Genomic DNA, 25,288 nt, shown 5'->3' on the forward strand with positions numbered 1-25,288 from the left:
TTTACACTCGAAAATTGGTCAGTGAAATCTAAGTATAGAATCGGGGGGGTTGAGCCCTGTTTCCAAACAGTCTACCACTTAATGCAGTACTGGAAAGTGCTCAGATACTGCAGTGTAAGAACTGATATCAAGTGAAAGGCAGGGGAACTGAAAACTCCATGAACTTCATCAGTTATTTTAAGAAAAATTGTCCCCCCTGTTGGGGGAGATTTGTGGGGCTTCCACATGTGCAGGGTGCAATACCTCCCACCCCTCAGATCCATCTGAAGGGCATCCCCAAATCTATGGAGCTGTTCCTACATGTACAGCAGCCATCATGTGCAAATGTGCTAACCCACCTTCCCCACTATCAGCACAGTCAACAGGAGTTGTGCTGCTCATGGCTGATTCCCCCTGCAACTGCTCAGGAACAGCCTCTGGGGATGGGGTGGGGAGAATGGTGGGCCCAACACAGCATCAACTCTTGATCAGGTTTTTTAATTGAAATCTACAAGCTTAGCTAGTGGAAGCAGCTGGTTTTTGCTCCATTCCCTCTCCCAACACCACTGAAGCAGCTCTCCAGGGAGTTGAGATGATGCTGCAGAACTGTGGCTGTCTCCTCGGTGTTCCCCGAGAAGAGATTCTTTAAATTAGTGGTTCTCAACCAGGGGTACATGTACTCCTGGGGGTGCAAAGAAGCCTTCCAGGGAGTATGTCAACTCATCTAGATATTTGCCTAGTTATACACAAGCTACATAAAAAGCACTAATGAAGTCAGTACAAACTAAAATTTGATGCAGACAATTACTTGTTTATACTGCTCTATAGACTATACAGTGAAATGTAAGTAAATAATTATATTCCAATTGATTTATTTTATAATTATATGGTAAAAATGAAAACGTGCAATTTTTCAGTACTAGTGTGCTGTGACACTTCTGTATTTTATGCCTGATTTTGTAAACAATCAGTTTTTAAGTGAGGTGAAACTTGGGGTACGCAAGACAAATCAGACTGCTGAAAGGGGTACAGTAGTCTAGAAAGGTTGAGAGCCACTGCTTTAGATCTGTCCCTTCTCTCTCGAGATGTGTAGGCCAGTGACAAGAGTCATTGTTGCTTGGAACAACACAAAGGCTGGTCACAGCTTTACTCAGCTACTTTGAATGGGATTCTCTATTTTCTGCAGCCCAGTTCTGCCTTGTCTTCCATCACGCAGAGAGATGGTGATAGTCGAACATATTACATCTGAAATAAATAGCAGCAGAAATAAAATATTAAAACGAAATGTTAGATCCATAATCCCCCGATGAGTCGTGCAGCAATAGAGAGATGTGTGCAGCAGGTAGAACGACAACTTAAAAGCAAGAAGTAGAGGGAACTTGCTGACTAGCAGCCTCAAGATTTATTCCACATTATTATATTAAGTTCAGGATTTAAATCTGGCTTTTGTTCCAAGTAGAGCCCTTCAGGGATTGTGGGTAATTTTCAACATATTTAAGAGAGTACACTGAGTCCTCCCAAAAGAGCAGTTTCATTAACTGCTTGGTATTGCTGTTGCTTGGACTCATAATCCTTTTCTTAAATTACAAAGTGCACTTCAGCCAAGACATCTCCCTTATATGCAGCAGCATGAAGGAAAATACCCTCTCCATGGTTCTGCTGCTATTGTTGACATAATGTTCCTCTGTAAATCTCATGGTATTTCTGGAAAAGGATCTGTTTATCTTAATATTAACATGCACATGGTCCCTACCAGCCCTCACCATAATCTTAGTTACATAGCTGAGTTATTAAATAGTAATTCCTAACACTGAAGGAGAATTGTCTACCCGGGAGGGGAAACAGGAAGAGGGAATGTCTAAGACATTGGCATGATAAAGCTAATTTCAGAAGGATTTATCACAGTCAGGAAAAGAGATCATTAGGGACAGATGCAAAATGGTTGGCTAATAATGAACCAGATTCAGCTGCCCTTTGCCATACTGAGTGGTGACTTACTCCATGAGTAAGGGACTACTCGGAGTGAGTAAGAGTGGCCGAAGCTGGACCCTGCGTGGGTGCCTTTGAAGGTGGGAACACCTCCCACTTAGGGCTGCCATTGTGACAGATAACTTCTCCATCCTGACCAATCGCTCCCAGAACAGTAGACAGAGTGGGATTTAATACCACAAGAAAAGTTTAACATTGAAACAATAATAGGAAGAATAAGAGCATTTCCAAGGTCTAGATGTTTGTAGCAGAGTAACTGAACTTATCTTAGCCTCTGGCCATGTAAACAAGATTTTCTGCATTTCCCAGTTGTACAAGCTATGAATAGAAATACTGAAGGCAGCAGATGTGGGCTCAGCCCACGGTTTCTGCTAGGGAAAGGCATATTTGTTCAAAAGAATTCAGCACAGGTCCAAATGTCTTGTTTGTGAATTCTAAATGCCCTTGTGGGGTTCAATTCAGTCCCTTTCTCAATCAGCTCTCGGTGATTCTCTATACATTATTTCTGCGCAGCCTAAGATCAGGTCTCCCTGGACTCTGGAAGGATATGTGTGTCACCATAAGTGATGCGTATCAGGGAAGCAACTAGCAGGCTTCCATCCTGAGCTGAATCTAAAAGTGGTATCAGCATTAAGTAAGAATAGCAGCTATGCCTGGCAAGAGCTGAATTAAAAATATGGTTCAATGTTGGAGGAGGAAAAGAGGATTGGACCATGACAAAATACGTCATCTGATGTATGTGAGCATGATGAGGTACTCGGGCAGGTTAATTCTAAACAGGTGGGGCCAGTTCTGCCTCAGGCAGCAAAGTGTGTAATGCACTCTCACACTCTCGAAGATCTGAATCACTGCATCTTCCTAACAAAAAAAACAAACCAAAAAAATGCTCTTTGTTCAAGGGGAGTAGGACTAAAAGTTCAGCAAGCAAAACAACCTCCCATTCCAGAAGCAACCCTTTTGGCAAAATAGAACTAAAAGGAGACCTCAGGAACACACATCTTCAGCTGAACCCCTAGCAACTTGAGGTCCAAAATACATTTGGGTGCCAAAGTATTATTCCAATCCCCTCTACTACCCATTGGATTGCTGGGAAGGGGGAGAGGCTTCCTTTCTCAGGCTCTAACCAAGAGCCACAATGCTACCAGCTAGCTTTTCATGATTAATCAGGATAGTCCTCTAATTAAGAATTTGTTGTATATTTCAATATTTGGCCTGCAATCAAGAAAGGAATTGTTGGGTGAGGGCAAAGAGACAGCAAGATAAGGCTTGCACCTTGCATCATCCATTACAGGAGTTGGTATTTTATTTTGGTACTTAATTTGGAAGGCCAATAGATTTGTCAATAGCTGATGGATGTTGTAATAAAAATAAAAAATGTGGGAGCTGGACACCTTCCCAGTGCTCCTGTCAAAGAAAACTGTACCATCTACCCATTGAAACAGCAGGTTGGGTTCCCATTTGCATTGCTTATGAGATGAGCATTCTTTATTCACAATATTAGCAAGCTGGCAGCCATGACAAACCTCTGAGCCACTGCGGATAAATCCAAATAGATCAGCCTCTGTTTTTGTATTCCCTTTCAGAAGACAGAAAACCATGGATTCGTCATCTTCTGAGCAAAGAGTTGAAAGACCTTTGCAATTATGGGGGTGCTTGCTTAAACAAATTCTGCACAAAGCCATGTTTAACAAACCAATTAGAAGAATACATTTACTGCTTGCTTGGATGCTCTCTGCAGAGGTTATGTGCCATGAACCCTTTAAAGTAAGGGCTGACAAGAGCTCAAAGAATTTTACTGAAAAGAATTTTCTGAATCAAAACGGTGGATGCGATGGTTTAGCAGATGTATCAAGTGAATTAATTGGCTGGGCGCTAAACTCTCCCCGAGTTACAGGCATGACCAACCAGTCCATTAAAGGAATGAAGAGACATCACACTAAATGCATTTTAAACACGTTCATTTTCCATGCTCTTCCGTCTTCATGCTTTAGATGGTTGTTTTACACTCGCTCGTCAACAGAATAATGACTTAGTAAAGCAGGTGATACATAAAAACCAGCATAAGGAGAAAGAGCTATTGCAGGCCCCATGTGAAGTTGTGACAGCAGCGGAAAGTTAGGGCTTGTCTACATCAGAAAGTTGTAGCGCTGGTGAGGGAGTTACAGCGCTGCAACTTTGAAGGTGTACACATCTGCAGGGCATCACCAGCGCTGCAACTCCCTGTTTGCAGCGCTGGCCGTACTCCCATTTTGTCTCGGGTGTAGAGGATCCAGCGCTGGTCATCCAGCGCTGGTAATCCAATGTAGACACTTACCAGCGCTTTTCTTGACCTCCGTGGAAGGAGGAAGCCTCTGGTAATCAAGCTGGTCTCCTTTCCCGGTTTGCTCTCTCGTTCCCGGAACCCCGAGCAAGCAGGTCTCCTCTGCGGTTTGCTGGGTGGCTCCGGGAACGTGAGAGCAAACCGCGGCGAAGCTGGTCTCCTTCCCCGGTTTGCTCTCTCGTTCCCGGAACCCCGAGCAAGCAGGTCTCCTCTGCGGTTTGCTGGGTGGCTCCGGGAACGTGAGAGCAAAGCGCGGCGAAGCTGGTCTCCTTCCCCGGTTTGCTCTCTCGTTCCCGGAACCCCGAGCAAGCAGGTCTCCTTCCCTGCGGTTTGCTGGGTGGCTCCGGGAACGCGAGAGCAAACCGCGGCGAAGCTGGTCTCCTTCCCCGGTTTGCTCTCTCGTTCCCGGAACCCCGAGCAAGCAGGTCTCCTTCTCTGCGGTTTGCTGGGTGGCTCCGGGAACGCGAGAGCAAACCGCGGCGAAGCTGGTCTCCTTCCCCGGTTTGCTCTCTCGTTCCCGGAACCCCGAGCAAGCAGGTCTCCTTCCCTGCGGTTTGCTGGGTGGCTCCGGGAACGCGAGAGCAAACCGCGGCGAAGCTGGTCTCTTTCCCCGGTTTGCTCTCTCGTTCCCGGAACCCCGAGCAAGCAGGTCTCCTTCCCTGCGGTTTGCTGGGTGGCTCCGGGAACGCGAGAGCAAACCGCGGCGAAGCTGGTCTCCTTCCCCGGTTTGCTCTCTCGTTCCCGGAACCCCGAGCAAGCAGGTCTCCTTCTCTGCGGTTTGCTGGGTGGCTCCGGGAACGCGAGAGCAAACCGCGGCGAAGCTGGTCACCTTCCCCGGTTTGCTCTCTCGTTCCCGGAACCCCGAGCAAGCAGGTCTCCTTCCCTGCGGTTTGCTGGGTGGCTCCGGGAACGCGAGAGCAAACCGCGGCGAAGCTGGTCGCCTTTCCCGGTTTGCTCTCGCGTTCCCGGAACCCCCCTTGAAGCCGCCCAACAGCGCTGCAGTGTGGCCACATCTAACACCACTTGCAGCGCTGGTTGCTGTAAGTGTGGCCACTCTGCAGCGCTGGCTCTATACAGCTGTACTAATACAGCTGTAACAACCAGCGCTGCCAAATTTTAGATGTAGACATGGCCTAAGTCACGCTTGCCAAGACACTGGCCGGTAGTTGGACCAGAGGACTGGGTGGCGGTCTCAGCTCGGCAGTGTACCTCAGACTTTTGGGGAGACTTTGAAAAGTTATTTACACTTTCTGTGCTTTCCTTTGTCCTTCTGTACAATGAGCGGAGCTATAGATCTAAAGTTAGCCCCTCTTTTGCAGAACAAATCATTCACAAATTGATCCTGCTTATTGGTTCTTAATCAATTCATCATTAGTCTTAAGGATACACCAAACCCTTTGGACAAGTAACTGTCAGCCTGTGGGAGGAATGATGGGCTGCCCTCAGCTAGTGCAGAGAACTGGCCTCCATGGTGTGTCAGGGACGTATGGACTCCCAAAATCCTGTCACTCTCCCCACTTTTACTCATGTGGGAGAACAACAGAAGCTGTACGGGAGATGGGTCCCTCCACACCCATGGATGAAGGATTCAGTTCTTAGAGAATCTATAAAGGCACGTTCAAGCTCAGTGTAACTGATGCTGTTATAGTCTCATACTATTTGCATTCTAGTTTAAATTTAATCTTCTCTGGTCAGACCTGTCCTCATAAGGCTGTGGAGTTAGGAAGATGTTCATATTCTTTAAAAGAAATTGACAATTATTTATGTCTCACAAGTTTGTTTTCTGGAAAATGGCCATGCTTGTTCTGCCTGTAACGGAGCAGTGAGCTTTCTCAGACTGGTTCTATTAATTCCAATAACAGAAAGGGCTATGAAATCAGTCTGCTGTCAAGGAGACAGGAACTGAGTCCCCCACCCCCCAAAAAACTGTGCCACTCATTCATTTGCATGAATATGATAAACAAGTGAATCTAAGAGAAGTTGGTTCTGGGTGGGCCCAGATGATAAGGGGTAAAGCCCTGTTCCACCTTTCACTGGAGGCTTTTAGAAGAGAAGAGACACAACTTGGACCAGAAGATCTATCAGGTTCCCAGGTGAGTAAATTGCTTTTGTTATCAGTGGTGCACTGTGTACTTATGAAAATGCATCCTGATTCCAAAGTCATGAAAATTATTTCCCATTTTCTATCTGCAATGATGGCTTAATGTCCACCCCATAGCACCGTTCTCCACATCCCAGACAATAGAAATATATCATCCCTGTGGTATGTGCTTTCTGTTTACAAGGAGTCCTGCAACTAGAGGATCACTTCAGAGAAGCAGACTCTCAAGAGGCAAAACAAAACAAACTGATGAGATAAGTTAAAAGGCTTTTCCCCATCACTCCGTGCCCACAGAAGAGGTTTATTATATTATGGATAGTAGCTATGTTTGTGTGATTATTGTAAGTCCTGATTTAAAGATGTGGCAATTGGTCTGTTTCTAAATATAGGCTTTGTTTTGTGCTGGGGGGTGGGAGGATGAGAGAGATTTACTGTGTTCCAATCACTTAAACCTGTGCAAAGCCTTTAAAGGCAACAGGCATAATCTGAAAGCAATGGAATTGTACAGGTATAATTATGAGGGCATAATCTGTAGAACCTTGCAAGAATCTTGATTCACAGATCATGGGGTTGAGCTTGCAGGGCTGAGAATTGTGGAAAAAAAACATTTTCAATTTCAAAACATCTTTTGTACTTGTGAACTGGCCCCATTTGGTATGGAGTTAATGAAAAATGGCCAGCTTGTGATTCTCCAATGCCTCTTTTGTAAAAGAGTACATTTTACATAGGGAGTAAGTGGTGCACAGAGCCTTGTGAGGTGTCTCTGCACGGGGCTGAACTTTATCCACTGAGCACATGTCGTACAGATCGTATGCAGAGAATGTAGCACATACCTCCTGTGCCATGCCTTGGTCAGCCCAGTTCATTTTCACTTTGTCACAACATTTTAGCTGTAGCCCTTGAGGCCACTAGCCTCTTCCTTTGATCTTCCCTTAACATCTAGCAAGAGGTAGCATGATCCAGTGGGCAGGGCACTGGATTGAGAACTGAGTTATACTTGGCCCTGCCGCTGACCAGCATGTGAATGTCACCACGCTGAGCCTCCTTCATGTCCTCCAACCCTTCATCTCTATTTAGACTGTAGGACCTTTGACACAAACAATCTCTTACTTTGCAGAGCACCTAGCATAATAGGGCAGCTAGGCATTTCTAGGGGCTACTGTAATACCAGTAATACATTCAGCACTTTCCAAATATTCCCACACTGAGATTTGGTCTTACATGGTTAAATCATCAGAGCATCTTTTATAAGCACTGAGACTGGGGGCTGAAATAAAACGTTGGTCAGACTGTGGCACAATTGAGTTAAACCTTTTTTTTTCTTTCAAAAAAAAATAAGAAATGAAAAAGTTCCAACCCACCAAGATCATGATCAGCCCCTCTGACGAATCATGGGAACAAAATCATTTGCTCCAGCTCTTCTCCTCTAAGCTGTATGTTACTTACAGCCCCCACTGATTTAGTCATATATTTTTTTTAATATAAATTGTTTGTCACGGCTGATAAGCAGTTTAGTTGGATTCACACTGTGACTATGTGTACTCGCTGCTATAAAAACTGCCTTGGTTTAAACTTAAACCCAAGCTCTCAATACAGCCTGCTAGCAGAATAGCCTCCTGGGGATGTGTAGAGAGAGAAAGCGTGATGGATTGAAGCAAGTTGATCTGAAATCAAATGGAGATGCTGCTGGTCTTCATTGTGGAATCAAGAGATGGTTCATTTCAGCTTCGAATTCTCAGCTTCTCAAGATGTTTCCAACTTGATTTTTCTCCCATTGGTCTTAAATCCTTCCAAATAGTTAACTATTTATCTGTGCAGATCTCTTGTAAATATTTCAGAACAGCTTGGGTTGGGTTTGTGGTGTATCCCAGCTCGATATGATAAAAATCATAGCCTAAGAAAATATTTGAACTGTTTTATGATCCCATTCCTTCTCCCCTTACATCAGGTCTCCTGCTCAGGCCTTTTCTTCACTGTCTCCACAGTGAAACCCAGAGGAGAGCCCTACTCTTCCCCTTGGATTGGGTAAACTGAGGTCCCCAGCAGGTGGTCCTCCTCTTGGTCGATGTGGTGAATGCTTCCACTCCTGTTTCAATCTACTTTACCTACTGGCTTAAAACAGCGGTCACCTCTGTGATGACGATGATTTTCTCTTATCTGGCTTCGGAATCTCTCCCTGTTTCAACTCTAGTCAATGTAAAAAATGCGGCTGCTATTCTGTACAGGTTATTGAACTGCCTTCTTCATCTTAGCCCCTTCCAGGAGTACTTTATGCACTGTACCTACATCTCTCACAGGTAGTTCTTTCTCTCATCTTTGTGTGCGTAGTGTAGTGTTTTTGTTTTATGTGCTGCTCTGTGTTTGTTGGAGAGAGACAAGGTCAAAGAAGTGTACCTTGCACTTGGAGCAGTGGAGGTTTGCGGTAGTCCTTAGTTCCTGCATGAAGTTGGTCCATACTCTCAGCTCAGCCCCAAACAGCCCTGTCTTGCACAGAGGTGCTTTACCCTATCCCCTCTAGTATCTTCCTCTGCTACCCTCACAGTACATCCCCCTCTTGGTCTGATGTCTCATATTCAATTCAAGTTCCTTGTCCTTATTGATAAAGTGCTACAGATGCTTGCTCTCACCTAGCTCTGTGCTCTCCTATGCTTATGTCTGTTCCCTAAACACAATTTCCTAACTACGGGCTAGTCTACACTGTGTGGGGGGTAAATCGATCTAAGATGCGCAACTTCAGCTACGCTATTCAAACTAAGTATCTTAGTTCAACTTACCTGGCTGTCCTCATGGTGGCAAGTTGACTGCCGTGGCTCCCCTGTCAACTTCGTTTATTCCTCCTGCTGAGGTGGAGTACAGGCGTCGATTTGGGGATCAATTTATCACGTCTAGACGAGATGCGATAAATCAGTCCCCAATAGATTGATTACTACCTGCCGATCCAGTGGGTAGTGTAGGCGTGGCCTACTTCTCTTCAGTCATTCCTTCATCTCCTGCTCTGATACATGTCTTCTGCTGTGCTATGCCAAGGACTGTCACTCTGTCTGTCACTCTCCTCCTTCAAATTCCTCCTCTGGCAATCCCTCTTCCTCTCTTCTCACTCCTGCCCTAACCTGAAATGTTGTCCTATGTTTATCATAGGCTGGCTTGTCTCCTCTAATTTGAGTTGAGAGGCAGGGAATGCATCTTCACAACTGCTGCTCCCATTTACAAGTAAAAATAGAGAAAACTAGATAAGTGTTTTTACAAAATGATTCCAGCTTGCAAATTCGCTATAAAAATAGTTCATGCCTAAATGAGAGTGGTAACATGTTTATAAGTCACTGGTGGCCCAATTCTCAAGCCCTAATGTATGTTCTGCAGTCGTGTAAGAGCTGAAGATCAAGGCTAGCACCATTGCCTCATCACATCTTTCCAGCCATTGGCTCCATACATAGATACACAGACCCCCCGCAGAAGAGCACACGCAAGGATACTGCTTTTGTGAAACGGGTTTTACACGTTTCACCTATTAACAGCCATGTGGGGAGAAAGAGGAAGAAGATGTTCAAGTTCTTGATCCCTCTTAGAGAGCCTGCTAAGTGTGTTGATGTGGGTCAGGCAGTGAAATCAGAGATCCTGGAAAAGGAAAGTTTAATAAGATGCTCAGTGGAAGCAAATCTTGCAGCAAGAAATGGGCTAAAGATGAAAGTCCCAGCAATGCTGTCTCCGAGTGGTAAAAAGAATGAGATCTATGGCAGTGGTTCTCAAACTAGGGCCGCTGCTTGTTCAGTGAAATCCCCTGGTGGGCTGGGCCGGTTTGTTTACCTGCTGCATCTGCAGGTTCGGCTGATGGTGGCTCCCACTGCAGGTGCGGCTGGTAAACAAACTGGCCCGGCCCGCCAGGGGCTTTCCCTGAAAAAGTGGCAGACTGGCTTTGAGAACCACTGATCTAGAGGACTCATTGAGGATCAGGGCCCTTGTGCTAGGCACAGAGTGCAGCTCTTGCCCCTAAATACTTAATCTAATTAAAACAAGACAAGCAAGTGTAACCAACAGTCAGAAGGAGTGGGACAAATGTAACCATAATAAGGGTGACTTTCCATAGGGCAGTTACATGCACAGCCAAATGGCTTTGAGATGACTACATCTGAAAATCATTTATCATATAAATGAGATACACATCAGAAATCTCTGTTGGCAGTATACTTAGGGTCTGTCTCTCATATACATTTGTATAGCTATCTGTCTTCTAAACTTGCCATCTAAATAGACAAGTCAGACAAAGGGTGGGAAGGGAAAAGGGAATCCAGGTCCTGTGACTCCCACTCCAGTGCCTCATCCATTAAACCACGCTGCTCTGCAACATGTGTTGGATTCCTTCGAAATAAGGGGGTTTATTCTCCAGTGCGATATGGTTCATTGACTTGGCTACTGAGATTTCATAGCCAGCAGTCATCTTCTTGGATAAAATGTCATTACAATATCCCAACTTTCTGCCAAGCTGAATGTTCTGGCTGCACTCTATAAAACTGTAACACATACAGTACAGTAGGTCAATGATTGCAATTGTGAAATTGTTGTTAACTTTCCCAGCTGAAGGTTATCAGCTCTGACAGCATAAGCTGATGTCCGGTGAACCATAAGCCTTATTCTGAGAGTACTTATCAGTTGGCTGACTTATCTGCCAAGGCAATTCACGAGCAGTTTGTGAGGAAGAAATAAGACACAGCACTGAGGGGGACACATGAAAGTTTAAAGCAATAAAAGAGGTATTAGATAATGCTAACTCATCAGAATAGGCCATGAAATAGGCCATAAAAGAGATAACAATATGAGAGGCTTCATAATGGAAATAACTACAGTATCAGGCAGATATTGATTGGCTCCCAAATCTGTCAGTTTCAAAGCCATTTCACAGTACTTCTCATCCAAAGATCTCCAAGAAGTCTCGCAACATGACTGTGAGGTAGATCCAGGGCCGTCCTCAGGCATAGGCAGAATAGGCAGCGGCGTAGGGCCTCATTCTCCCTGGGGGCACCACGCTGCAGGCAGCCCAGACAGTGTAGAAGCAGGGCTGCTGGGTTCTCCCTCCTCCCCAGGAGCAACCCTCTCTCTCTCCTCCCTCTGCTCCATCAGGGCTGGGTTGGGTGAGGTGCTGCGGGGGAGGGGAGAGGAGGCAGCTGGCTGTCTGTCTGCTGAGGAATGAAAGTGAAAGGAACTCACTTCCTCGCAGGCAGCCAGAATTGGAATGTCACACAGGGCTTGGCTGGGGTTAGCCAGATGTGTGAAAAATCAGGACTTGGGGTGTGGTGAGCAGATATCCCTATTTTATAGGGACAATCCCAATTTTGGGGTCTTTTTCTTATATAGGCTCCTTTTACCCCCTCTCTCCCCACCCCCACTGCCTGTCCTGATTTTTCACACTTGCTGTCTGGTCACTCTAGGTGGGGGTAATTGGTGCCTATATAAGACAAAGCCCCAAATATCAGGACTCGCCCTATAAAGTCAGGACATCTGGATCTGGCCACCCTAGCTGGGAAGCGCCTCTCCCCGGGCTGGCAGCTGCCAGTGATCCATCTCATCCGGGGGGGAGCTGCACAGGGCAAGATGAGCGGCTGTGGCTCCATGGGTGACCTGAGATCAGATGCTGTGCTAACTTCACCATGGTCCGTAAGGCTGGTGGTGGTGCCCATTGGCATGTGATTGCACCTGAGGGTTTGCTGCTTCTGTTGCCACTCTGCACCCCAAGAGGTGGATTTTGGGGTCTAATGCAGCTGTTGGACCAGCAGGCTGGGGGGTGAGCCAAGCATGAAAGCAGTACTGTGTTGCCATTTAGATTGTCATTTAACAACTTTGTTTGCCAAAAATTCTTGCTAACAATCCTGAATCCAATTTCAATATTTTTTTTTAAATCAATATCTTAGCCAAAAACAGAAAATTAAGTTGTTGACAATTATTAGTGACAGGTTTGGTTAAAGGCAGGGAGTGGGCCAGTTTTCATCAGAGAAACAAAAAATGTTGACTGACTTTCATATAGCCTGTTACTCCTGATAAGAACCCTCCAACAACTGTAATATGCTCATCTTCTTACTAGTGTATAAAGCAGGGGTCGGCAACCTATGGCACACGTGTCAAAGGTGGCAGGTGAGCTGATTTTTGATGGTATGCAGCAGCGGGCTGAGCGGCTCAGCCCATCTCTGCTCTGGGGTTCCGGCTGCTGCCCTATTGCCAGCTGGGATACCAGCCATCGGCCCCATTCAGCACCTGCTGCTGGCCTGGGGACCCTCAAGGAACCCCAGGCTGGCAGTGGACTGAGCAGGCCAGCTGAACCACTCAACCTGCTGTCAGCCTGGGGTTCCATTCACTCAGCCGGCAGCGGGCTGAGTGGGCTGGTGGCGGGCTGAGTGGGCTGGTGGCGGGCTGAGCAGGGCCGGTGGAGGGTTGAGTGGCTCAGTCTGCTGCCAGTCTGGGGTACCAGCAGCACTCAGCCTACTGCTACTCCGGGGTTCCAGCTGCCGGCCCCTTGCCAGTCAGGAGCTCAGCCGCCAGCCCCACTCTGCCTCCTGCCAGCCTGGGTGAGCAGAATCCCAGGCTGGTAGCGGGCTGAGGGGGGGTTGGCGGCCGGGATCCTGGCTGGCAGGAGTTGGTGGTCAGAACCCCAGACCAGCAGCGGGCTGAGCAGGGCCTGGGATCCTTGTCTAGGGTTCCAGCCACCAGCCCGCTGCCAGTTTGGGGTTTCATTTACTCAGCTGGCAGTGGCCTGAGCAGGACCAGTGGCCAAGACCTCAGATAATAACAATAGTTTATTTATATAATATAGACATAGAGAGAAACCTTCTTGTGACGAACTGGGAATGTTCTTGATGTTTCCTCTGAATACTGTGTTGGTGCCTCAGTGTCCCCTATGCAGTTCTTAAGTATCTAGGTGGTGGGATAAGGGCATGTGATCTGAAGAGCAAAGGGACAGTGCACCTAAATGCCTGGCACTCTGTCTCCTAGCAACTGATGGCCTAGACCCCTTCTCTGCAAAGGTGCCAGCTGAAGGTGTTGGAGACAAAGGGATCAGGTGACCTCCTGGCCCAGGAAAGGGGCTGAGGAGAGAGGAGGGGCTGGGAGGAGTTTTTAGTCTGGGGTCGAGGAGTGAAGTGCAGACGTGGGGGGTCTGGTTCACTGCCCCCCCAGAATGGACCTGGCCGAGGGGTCTGGTTCGCTGTATCTACAAGCTCTGTTTTAGACCTGTTCCTGTCATCGAATAAACCTCTGTTTTACTGGCTGGCTAAGAGTCACATCTGACTGCAAAGTGGGGGTGCAGGACCCGGTGGCTTCCCCAGGTCCCCACTGAGGCGGGCTCGCTGTGGGAAGCGCACGGAGGGGCAGAGGATGCTGAATGCTCCAAGGAGAGACCCAGGAGGTGAAGACGTGTGAGCTTCTTGCCCTGAACAAGTCTGCTCCAAGGGACAGGAGGCTCCCCAAAGTCCTGACTGGCTTTGTGGGGAGCAGTTCCAGAGCATCGCCCGGTGACTCCATGACACTTCTACAAACATTAAAATGTATTACTGGCACGAGAAACCTTAAATTACAGTGAACTTGGCACACCACTTCTGAAAGGTTGCCGACCTCTGGTATAAAGTGACCATATGTTGTACTAAGAGTCTCCTGCTTTTTTTTTTCCCTGTGAGTCAGTATAACTTTTGCCAGCCCAGAAGTTGGGCAGCCAATGTTTTACGATTTCACAATGTTTTCTCCAACTTTCATAAAGTAAATACATAGTTAATATGAGTTTAAAAGGCCAGGGACACTTCTTTGTGAAGAATCTGTACAGCAGATCATTCCCATAGACGATCCAGAAAATAAATTTGAGGTTGAATTTTTTAATATTGTGATGGATAAAGCAGTATCTGCTGTTGATTAAATGTTTAATACCTTGCAAGCACACCATGAACAGTTTGGATTTTTGTATGACATAACTAAATTCAACGAAATAGGAAAACAAGAGCAACTAATGACAAAGTGCAAGAACCTAGAGAGCCTCCTGAAGCACGATGATAGTTTTGATTTAAATGGACTTGAACTGTACGAAGAATTGAGTACACTGTCATCAATGTTGCCACATGCAAAATCGGTGATGGACATTGTACAGTTTATTCATACCCGCAAACTTGTTGACATATATCCTAACGTGTATATTGCCACTCGTATTCTACTGACAATTCCTGTAACAGTAGCATCAGGAGAACGGAGTTTTTCAAAACTAAAGCTCATTAAAAACTATCTCTGCTCTACCATGAGTCAGGAACGCTTAACTGGTCTTGCTATTCTTGCAATTGAACAAGACACGACTTTGTCTTTGTCATACGATGACATTATTACTGATTTTGCAGCCAAAAAAGCCAGAAAGATTGCTTTTAATTAAAAACAAATCTTTGTTTCAATACCTTTTCATATAAATTTCCAATAAAATTTTGATAAATTAAAAAAAAATATTATTTGCATCATTCTGTCATATCAGAATTTTTTCTATAGTGCTGCTTCTTTAGTGCTAGTCCATCAGCATTACAGTGTGCTTCATTAAGTTAAACTGGTTTTAATAACGTGAATGTGGCAAGTTTTCCAATACTGTAAGCTTATGTTTGTGTTGCTAAGAGCAGATCAGGCGCAGGGGCACCAGTTTAATAATCTCGCCTAGGGCACCATAAATCCTAAGGCCGGCCCTGGATAGATCAGGAGCATTATGTCATTGTACAGATAAGCAAACTAAGCTATAGAGAAGTAAGTGACTTTCTTGAGATCACAGCAAGCCAGCATCAATTCCCCAAGAGTCCCAGCTCCCTTCGCCTCGCTTGAGAACCTACGCTAAGTAAGTGTGTGTAAGTAAGATCCAGCAGCTATTTTACCAAAGCCCTGGTGAATAACTCTGGTACTAAATATCATCTTTGATTATGAATCAGACATGCCTTTTCTTGGTTATACAGGTACCTGGTAGCCTATATTTAATAAAACAGAAGGAAGAGGAGGCACTGCTCAGCAGGATAACAGACATGCTTAACCCACAAAGAAAAACAATGCAAAAATTGGGCTTGTTTTTGGCTTAATTGGTTTGTGAGTTGCTTGTTGGCTAGTTTTTGGTTTACAGCTTGTTTGGCTTGTTGCTTGTTGCTGCTCCTTTTTTTTTTTTTTTTGATCAACTCCCAGCAAGCAGGCATGAGGCAGGAGAGAGTCAGGGGTGCACAGCAGGCCCACCACCGTCCCAGACTGCACACAGATCTAGTCACAGAGTGTTGGGGGTTCTTAGGGATTGGCTTGTTTTGGCCTTGTTTTGAAATGGGATTAGCTTGATTTTTGGTTTATTGTGAAAATTGGGGTGCTTATTTACCACGTGAAAGTTGGCAACTGTGCAGGATAACACAGTTTCTAATGTTTTACCAACAAACCTGCATGAAATACTCGTTAGTAGTCAGTATGTATTGTTCTAATCTTATCTCAATGTTCCATTTTAGGAGTTTAGGGGATAATGTTTGCGAGAAAGGCCCAACACTCCAAAGAGTTAAAATAAGAAATTGTTTTTGTGTTACCTCTACTATTGTATGTCCAGGGAAGAAAGAGTCCTGAACTGAATCCCCACCAATGTTTGCTACTGAAGTAGAACATTAATTACTTTGCCCTTGTATAGTGGCTTCCAGCTGAGAGGCCAAAGGTTTTGGCAACCCCTACTTTAGTCTCACAATACTGTCAGGGGCGGCTCTAGGGATTTTGCTGCCCCAAGCATGGCAGGCAGGCTGCCTCCGGCGGTTTGCCTGTGGAGGGTCCGCGGGTCCCGCAGCTTCGGCGGACCTCCCGCAGGTCCGCCAAAGCCGTGGGACCAACGGACCCTCCGCAGGCACGCCTGCGGGAGGTCCACTGAAGCCGTGGGACCAGCAAACCCTCCGCAAGCAAGCCGCCGGAGGCAGCTTACCTGCTGCTCTCGCGGCACTGGCAGAGCACCCCCCGGGGCTTGCTGCCCCAAGCACTTGATTGGCGTGCTGGGGCCTGGAGCCGCCCCTGAATACCGTCTGTCAGGTAAATAAAGATAATTACCTACATTCCACAGCATATTTTGATTGCATGCTCATCATATCAGGGACTATATTCTTCTTTTGTGTCTTGTAGAGCACAGAGTCCACTGTCAGTCCTTAAAAAAAAAATTAAAATCTAGATGAAGAAATGAGTAGAGCTGGCTGGAAAAAATGTTTTGTTGGAATTTGCCAATTTATCAAAATTAAACTGAATCATGGGAATGATTTGATTATGACTGTGATGGGTTGGCCACCGCCAGGGTGCCACCTGGAACTGGGGTACCACTGAGCCCCCCTGACCCACCAGCCTAGGCTCCCTTTTACACTATACTGCTGTGACAAGCTGCCAACCCCTTTCTAGGCTCCAGTCTGCACTTCCACCAGCACACATAGAGGTAGGGACACATCCAGCTGCAGGTACATGCAGAAAATCTGACCAGCCCCTGTATGGGAGGGCTCCAGCTAGGGCACCTCCCAGTTCCTAAGGCATACACCCCCTCTGGAGTGTAAATCCAAAATTATACCATCCTGTGCTGCACAGGGAACTGTACGGCATAAGCTCATAAAATTCACCACCACCACCCTCAATGTGGAGAGGAATATGCAACAGGTTTCTGTCCCGAGTTATAACTCCCACACACTGGTTTTAGATAAAGCAAAACCAAGTTTAACTGCAAAAGAGAGATTTTAAGTAATTACAAGGGATAGCAAACAGATCAAAGTAGATGACCTAGCAAATAACCAAAGAACGCAAACTAAGCTTAATATATTACATAGATTGGATATGAATAGCAAATTCTCACCCTAAGTGATGGTATAAGCAGGCTGCAGATTCATAAGGGGCAAGCTGCACTTGCTTACAGCTTGGAAACCCCATCTCTCCCATTCACAGACTAAAAATCCTTTAGCCTGTGTCCAGCACTTTCCCTAGTTCAGTCTTTGTTCCTTAGGTGTTTCCACAAGTCGTCCTGGGTGGGGAGTCAGTGAAGAACCATGATGCTGTCACTCACCTGCCTTATATAGCTTTTGCGTACGGCGGGAATCCTTTGTTTCAAAGCTTAGCTCCCACTCCAGTCAGTGGAAAAATACTGACATCCCAAGATGGAGTCCAGCACCAGGTGAACTGGTCACATGGCCCTGTAGTGTCACAGCAGCCATTACTTGGAGGCTGTCCTCAGGAGAGCTCCCCAGGTAGAAGATAAGCTTCTCCGAAGGTCTATTGTTCTCTCTGATGGCTCATTAACTTGAATTGACCCTTCCAAGCCAGCCATTTAGACTGAGAGCCTTTTGCCTAGTGGGCACTGCTCAGGAACAGTTACATGTGAAATAGATACACAGTCAATATTCATAACTTTGGAAACAAAAATGATACAGGCGTACAAACAGGATAATCACAATCCGCAAATCTAAACCTTTCCAATGACATCTCACAATACTTATCTGCATAAAATACATCTGAATTTTAGCATAATCGTATCATAATATCACTGAAGAATTTGGGGTGCAGTGTCACAATGACCATCTTCTGTTGGATCACAGGCAGGTTTCAAAACTGGTTTCCTGCCAGCTTGCCCACTTGGCTGCACAGCCACCTGCTAAGCAAGGGACCATAGAGCTTGGGAGCTGGCACTCCCAGGGCATCCAGGCTCCTGGCTCCCTTTCAGCCTTCCAGGAGGACTACCAAAGACCCAGGGCTTCCAGGTTCCCCAGATCCCTGGCAGCCTGCCAGGGAACCTGGAACTTCAGGCAGCTGTGGACTGAAATTGACATAATTCCTGTCAGTTTCACTAACCACCACCAATAGCTGCAGCAAAACTGACTAGAACCATGTTAACTTGAGAAATTCAATGAGCTGCTCAAAGTCAAATAGTGAAGAGCCATGGACCTTCCTTTTATTACTTTGGAATTAAAAATTCCTGGACATAAGGAGCTGTAGTTCTGCACAAGATGTTTGCATCCCTTACAAATATTATTTGTTTTCACTTTGAATTGAAATATGAATCAAAACTACATTCTCTCCCTTGTCAAGGGTTTCTCTCCTGCTGTAGGTGAGACAGTTTTAAAATCTGCTGTATATTTTCTGCAGGTGTTTCTGTAGCAGTGTCCCTCTAGCTTTCAGAAAGTATTTGTTGAAGGCAGCATTTGAATTAGTGATGTGTCACCTGCCACTGCCTTTGCAAGAGTCATATCCTGCCCCCCAAAAAGTCATAACCAAACTGCCTATAGAATGCTAATGAGTACAGGGCAAGATACGATCTACCTTGCCTAGCTTATCTTCTCCTATATAATATGAGAACAGGTCTTTGCTGATTCAGGACTCACTCAGACAAGTTCCTTGCTCTTGCCTAATCAGTTATGTCTTTAGCAATATAGTGCAGGGAAAATTGGAAAAGAAATAAACAAGACCTAGTTATTTACATAGCAAGCATTTGAAGGGATAAACCAGTAACATACAGTATGTATAGAAAGTATAAAATAATCTGATGTTTATGCATTAGTTTCCTTTACATTAATGATTTGGTTCTACACTAAAGCTGGTTGGGAATTTTTTGTCAATGTTTTTCAACTGAAAATGTGATTTCCAAAATAATGAAATTTTCAATGGGGAAAATATTGATTGTTGCTGAGGTTTTTTTCTAGTTTCCATCATGAAAATAAAAATAAAAATGTTTCTTTTTTGGTAGGTTCAACATTACTCTCTGCAGATGCCTCATGCCCACACTTTCCCCTGTGAATTGGACTCCCTAGCCAGACTACAACTCCCAAGGTGCAGTCTGGTTACATAACTCCCATGATGCACTGCAACAGCTCAGCCAAAGAGAGAGACCACTATGCATCACTGAAAATGTAGTCAAGTCAGGAAGACTGACCCTTGGAGGAGAATGGGAACATGAGGTAGCTGAACCACAACTCCATTAGGCACTGCTGAAATAGTAGCAGTGAGGGCAGAATTTAAACTCCAGTTTAGGTTTAGAATACAGGTCTATAGCATAGAATACGTGACTGAAATGTGGCACCATGGCTCTGATCTTCTTGGGAAAGTTGTTCTGAAAAACTATAAAACTCCAATGGAAAATGTGCTTGTCCAAAAACAAAAAACACACCATCAATACACTAAGTTCCCTCTCATAAAAGAAATGGCAAAGTAGCAAGCTTTGCTAGCTTTAAAAAAAAATACAATCAGTCATTCTGGAAAAATTTGTGATTTAAAAATGTAGCTGAAACAGAGAAAATATCACAAGAGATGGCAGATCAACTCTACTGATGGCTAGGTATTAAATATTAACTGTTTTCATAAGACAGGTGGAATTACAAAAGACTTTGCCAAATAGGAATTGACCAAAATGACTGATTGCATCAAGACATTAAACATCCCCAGGCAAAGAAAACGAGGTACTAGGAAAGGTCAATGATATTCCCTCATAGGGTTTAGTTATTATGATTTGCTATTGAGCTGGTGGTTGAAAAATATTTTTTCAGTATTCATACTTGAAGATCTTGGTCTGCATTAAACAAAGAGACTTTGAAACATAATTCCCCATAACTTGTATTTCTGAATGTTAATAGATTTTCAGTATGTTGATTGCAGCATGTTCACAGTTTGTGTGTGTGGGTGTGTGTTTGCGTGCACACATGTGTGTGAACATCATATAGATCAAGGGTAAAATTTTCAAGAGCACTCAAGTGGCTTCTGAGTCTAACTCCTGTTTAAGAGACTTAAGTGCTTTTGAAAATTTTTCCCAAAGAGACTATTATATGAATCAGAACATGAGATCAGAACACACTTCCACCTCAGAAGTCTGGATCCAAAGTCAGATCCATATTTCGAAGCTTGCCCATCTGACTGTTGTTAAGGCACTACATATTGGCCATTGGTCTTCAGACCTTACTTCCTGCTGTAACCTTAGTTGATATAAATTGGTGTAGCCCAATGAAGCCATGTGGATTTACACCAGCTGAGGATCCAGCCTTGTCTGGTTACCTAGAGTGCATAAATATAAATACAGTACATGTATTGGGCCAGATTTCAAAACAGACTATGGTTAAGAGGCAAAATACCTTTTCTACCTATTAACATGTATAGAGACAATGTGGGGAGGGGGTCCTCAGTATGTGTAATTACCAGCATGATATATTTTTGACACAGAAGAATTGGTCTTGTGATTATTATTGCCCAGAACTGACATTAGGGCTTCTCTCAGATGTTCTTAATTGCTTCTCTTATAATAACAGTGGCTTTCATCCCAAATGACCACAGAGTAAATTACAAACTAACTTGCAAATCGTGTTTCCTACCGCTGATGGCAAGGCAGCTCTTGGATGAAATGCAACAGCTGTTTTTTAACAGCACACAGCAAACATAATTCAGAGGTGGAGGAAGTGAAGAGCAATGCCATGTCCAATTAAAAATTCAAGCAAGGTCTAATTACCCAAGGTAGAATTAGATCAGGACACCAATATTACAATCCAGACCCTTCCAAAAAGGGCCATGGAACTTTTAGAGACTAGCTCTGTCCTGCTGCTTTGGTCCTGTACTGACTTACAGGATAAGACTGCCACCTAGTGGAATACAACAACACTTCAGCAGCACCCATTAGTTCCTTAGAAAATACTGACCCAGCCTATCTGCTTTGCTTGTAAAATCTGATGGGACTTTAGCACCGGATAGGTAAGCTACATATAATCAATTGCTATCTTCCTGTCTACTGTTTTTCTTAAGCTTCTATAATCACACCCATACTCTTTGCTTACTTACATTTTATTAAGAGATAAAGAGAACTGCTGGCAGGACAACTTATTTTTTTCCGTGAGTATTAAGAGATGGTGATGGAATATAGATTGAGCTGAGATAGGTTATGAGTTATGGTACAGATACCTAGTGTTATCTTAATACTAAAGATGTAGACCAAATTCCGTCATGGCTTGTTAAACAGGTAAGTGGTCCAGATAAGATAAATGCCTGCCTCTATTATTTTTTTAAAAAAAATAATAATTGTTCAGTAGAATTTTCTCTGGCAACTCATTTCAAAGAAATTATATCTTAGCTGTAACTGATAAACCAATATCAGCAAGTATCCTACATTGAATCTTCTTGGTTCCAATAAAGTCACTACTGCTTCTAATGCACTGATAAAAGGGTTATCGTTCATGAAGTCTGCTGGTGACTTGGGCTGTACTGAATGTTTTCTGCAGTAGACTGCAGGAGTTCAACCGAAGCTCAAGTACCACGTTTGAAGGACAGTAATGTGCTGTTAACTCAAAATCAAGAATGAGCACTGGTTGTGGTATATTGCCATTCAAATGAGAAGAGACCAGTCAAACCAGAATACTGATTTAAAGCTAGTAACCTTGATTTGAATGTGTTGTATTATCAAGTGCAATTTGATATGGATTTGGCTCAATTGAGCCAAATTAAGGATAGGCATGAACTCACAATGAAGAAATTGTGAGTAACAAGCCTTTGCCAGTCTCTGTGCTTGCAGCCTTGTTCCCCAGGGAATCAGAAAATTGATGGTAGATGCACAATATCTTGTTGTCCATGGGTGGTTAGAGAATTCCAGATTGAAAGGGGTCGGGAGTACCTCTGCCTGCCAGATGAAAGGTTAGCTATAGCTCAGTACGTTTGTGTGTAGTGGTGGAAAACATGATTTATCTGCGACATCAGGAATAACATTGCTTTGCGTTAACCTTATCGGTGTTATGAGGTTAGGCTGTACTACTGTGTAGATGCGTGTACTGCATATTTCTGTGTCTACGTATGATAACAAAACTACAATAGTTGCAAACTCCTTAAAACCTTGCTAGGAGAAACTTTTAAAAGCCCACTATAAAAGTTTAGTTTATATTTTTAAAATTCACTTGGCCCTGGTGAATCTGCTTTCCGATAAACCCCAGAATGATTGAACCAGAATCTCAGGTAATGTAAACTGGTGTAGCGATACATAAATCAATAAGGACAACCCAGTGATTAGGCTGCTAATCTGGAATGTGGGCGACCTGGGTGCAATTTGCTGCTCCCCCACTGGCTTCCTGGGTGACCACGGGCAAGGTCACTTAGATCTGGCTCCTCCAAGGTATTTAGCTGCCTAACACTAATTAACTAACTTTGAGGATTGGACCTTAGTCTCTAATTCCCTGCATCACAGGGTTGTTCTGCAGGATAAATACATTAAAGATTATGAGGCACTTGGATACAGCAGTAATGGAGGCCATATAAGTACCGAAGGGAAACAGATGTTCCTATTTATTCCAGCTTAGGATCTGGGCCATTGTATGTTTGGAATCTCCACAGTGTATTAAGTGCATTAGAAATTAATAAAGTCGAACGGTCCCTGTTCTTTGTTTACAACCTACAATCTGATCCACGCAGACAGACCTGTGAAGAGCCCCACTGACTTCAGTGGGAATCTGTAGAGCCATAAAGGTTTGCCATACAGATCAGACTGCAGAATTGTCACCCTAATAGTCACCAAGCAGATGAGGGAATAGGATGCCATGTAAGTAAATAATGTGATGTTCAGCACTAATCCTGTAGTTCCATATATTAGTAAATGATTGTGTGTGTTTGTAGTGGGGTACAGGACAAGGGGTTAATAGGTGTTACGGATGAAGACTAGCTCTCGTTCCAGTTGTAGGACACCATGTGAGGGGACTAAAATCACTGGTGGTCTTTCTTTGGAAAAAGGAGAAATAAGCATAAGTAGTACAGTGTCTCTCCATAATGTCTCGGAATTCTCATATACAATTCCCATGCTTTGTACTTGTGGGATAATGTTCTGTAAAGTACTCTCCGAGAACTGAAAGTCATACACTTTCTGTTATCCTTGATGTTGAAATCTACTTTCTCCAGTATACTTTTCTTCTAGATTTTGGGTCTGTATCCAAGGACAGGAATTCTAGCTAACCAGAAATATCTTGTAACGTGAAACTTGTAACTTTGAAGAAAGTGTAACAATTTACAGATGAGTTACTTATTGTCAGATATCTCAAAAGCTCCTCTAAGTAGGACAGCTGCAAGACAAGTTATTTATCAACAGTGAGCTTGTCTACACAGCACCTTAGTCCACACTTCCAGGGGTAAACAGTAAATTCTATTTGGGCATCAGTGCGTTGTGCACCATCTGGCCCATATGGATCCTGCTGACGGGCACCAAAAGTTCCCTTATGTGCATTAATGTAGTCCCTTTTCAAACCGTACTGCATTAACCCTTCACAATGTCAGTGACATTTCAGAAAGCATCAGTGCAAGGCCAAGGAAGACGATACTTCCAAGCTGAGAGAGGTCAGGAGTAAAGAGTTGCTCTGAGTTTCCTGTTTCTCTCTGAGAACAGGATGCTAGCACATTTCAACAGTCTGTCTGCTCACAAGACTGAGCAGATAAGCTCAGCAGAGAGAGCGCTGCATGGGTGTGCCTGTGATTGTATGAAGAATGAGAGCCCTGAACCAGCGGGATCACAGGCGCATAAGGGAGGCTGAAGAATTCTAGTGCTCATGTTTAGATTTAAGCAGGTTGCTTAACTGGTTACAAACTCAGCTAACAGGTCTAGTGAAGACAGATTCTTCGCATTATCAAACTCAGTGCAAAGCAACCCAACAGATCAAGCAGTTCTGATAGACCCTTGCTCACTACCAATTTCCCAACAAACAGTTTAACTAGGGTGACCAGATGTCCTGATTTTATAGGGACAGTCCCGATTTTGGGGTCTTTTTCTTATAGGTGCCTATTATCCCCCACCCCCGTCCCGATTTTTCACCCTTGCTATCTGGTCACCCTACATTCAACTCATCTTGGTCGTCAATTACTGCTCACCGCAAGGTCTTGGATATGCTAATTAGCTTTTCAGCAAAGATTTCCCATGGTTGCTAACACAAGAGATAAGATTTTCAAAGCTGCCTACAGGATCTGAACAAAACCACTAAGGCCTGGTCTACACTGGCGGGGTGGGAATTGATTTAAGTTACATAACTTCAGCTACATGAATAATGTAGCTGAAGTTGATGTACTTAGATCTACTCACCGCGGTGTCTTCACTGTAGTGAGTCAATTGCTGCCGCTCCCCCGTCTACTCTGCCTGCACTTCTCACAGCGATGGAATACAGGAGTTGATGGGAAAACATTCGGGTGTCGATTTATCGCGTCTAGACTAGACACGATAAATCAACCCCCGCTAGATCGATCGCTGCCCGCCGATCCGGCGGGTAGTATAAACATACTCTGAGTAATTGTGGAAATAGCCACCATGTTTCCTGCAGTATTTAACACTGTGCTATTTAGATCTAAGGAGGGTTAGATGACAGAGTTAAAAAAATACTGGCAGCCACAGGAGTTTCATGTATTCCTGCACTCCTTATGTTAATACCCCGCAGGAGGATTGCACTGGTGGGAAATGTTTGCCAAAAACCTTACTGTGGAGAGACAGCCAGAGTAGCACATACAGTGTGAGAAATGCACTGAACTGAGAGCCACTGAACCCTTTGCCTTGAATTTCATCACAGTCACAGAAAGTATTTTCTTAGTGCTCCACCCCTTGTATCAGTGCATGGCATCATCTTCAGGTTTCATTCCTCACAGAACTTACTTTGCAAAGGGCTTACACTCAAGAATGCAGGCAGCTGTGCAAACCGGTCAGCTGTACGGATGATACAGGCATCCAGCTAGCTGCAGTGCAAAGTCAGAGGCTGTGTGCACCATGGGAAATATCTGAGTTCCCCCGCTACAGGCTAGTTCAGGCTTAGCATGTCATGGAAGTGACACTGCCATAAATCTCCATTAAGGTGACATGCATTAATCTATTAACACCAACCGTGTGGAACCCCACAAGCCAGAGTAAAGTGCTGGACAGAGAGCTAACAAGAGAGAAATGTGGT

The 25,288-nt window shown here is 44.6% G+C and overlaps 1 long non-coding RNA gene across 1 annotated transcript; it reads right to left on the reverse strand.

The window, feature by feature from the left end:
- Positions 1-971: 971 nt before the first annotated feature.
- Positions 972-24,523, reverse strand: LOC115635787. The gene is made up of 3 exons (XR_003996686.1): positions 24,439-24,523; positions 16,447-16,536; positions 972-1,224 (listed from the first exon to the last, which is right to left on the reverse strand). It is a non-coding gene; the product is annotated as an uncharacterized LOC115635787 (long non-coding RNA).
- Positions 24,524-25,288: the final 765 nt, after the last annotated feature.

The sequence above is a fragment of the Gopherus evgoodei genome, chromosome 15 (assembly GCF_007399415.2).
Source record: "Gopherus evgoodei ecotype Sinaloan lineage chromosome 15, rGopEvg1_v1.p, whole genome shotgun sequence".
NCBI lineage: Eukaryota > Metazoa > Chordata > Testudines > Testudinidae > Gopherus > Gopherus evgoodei.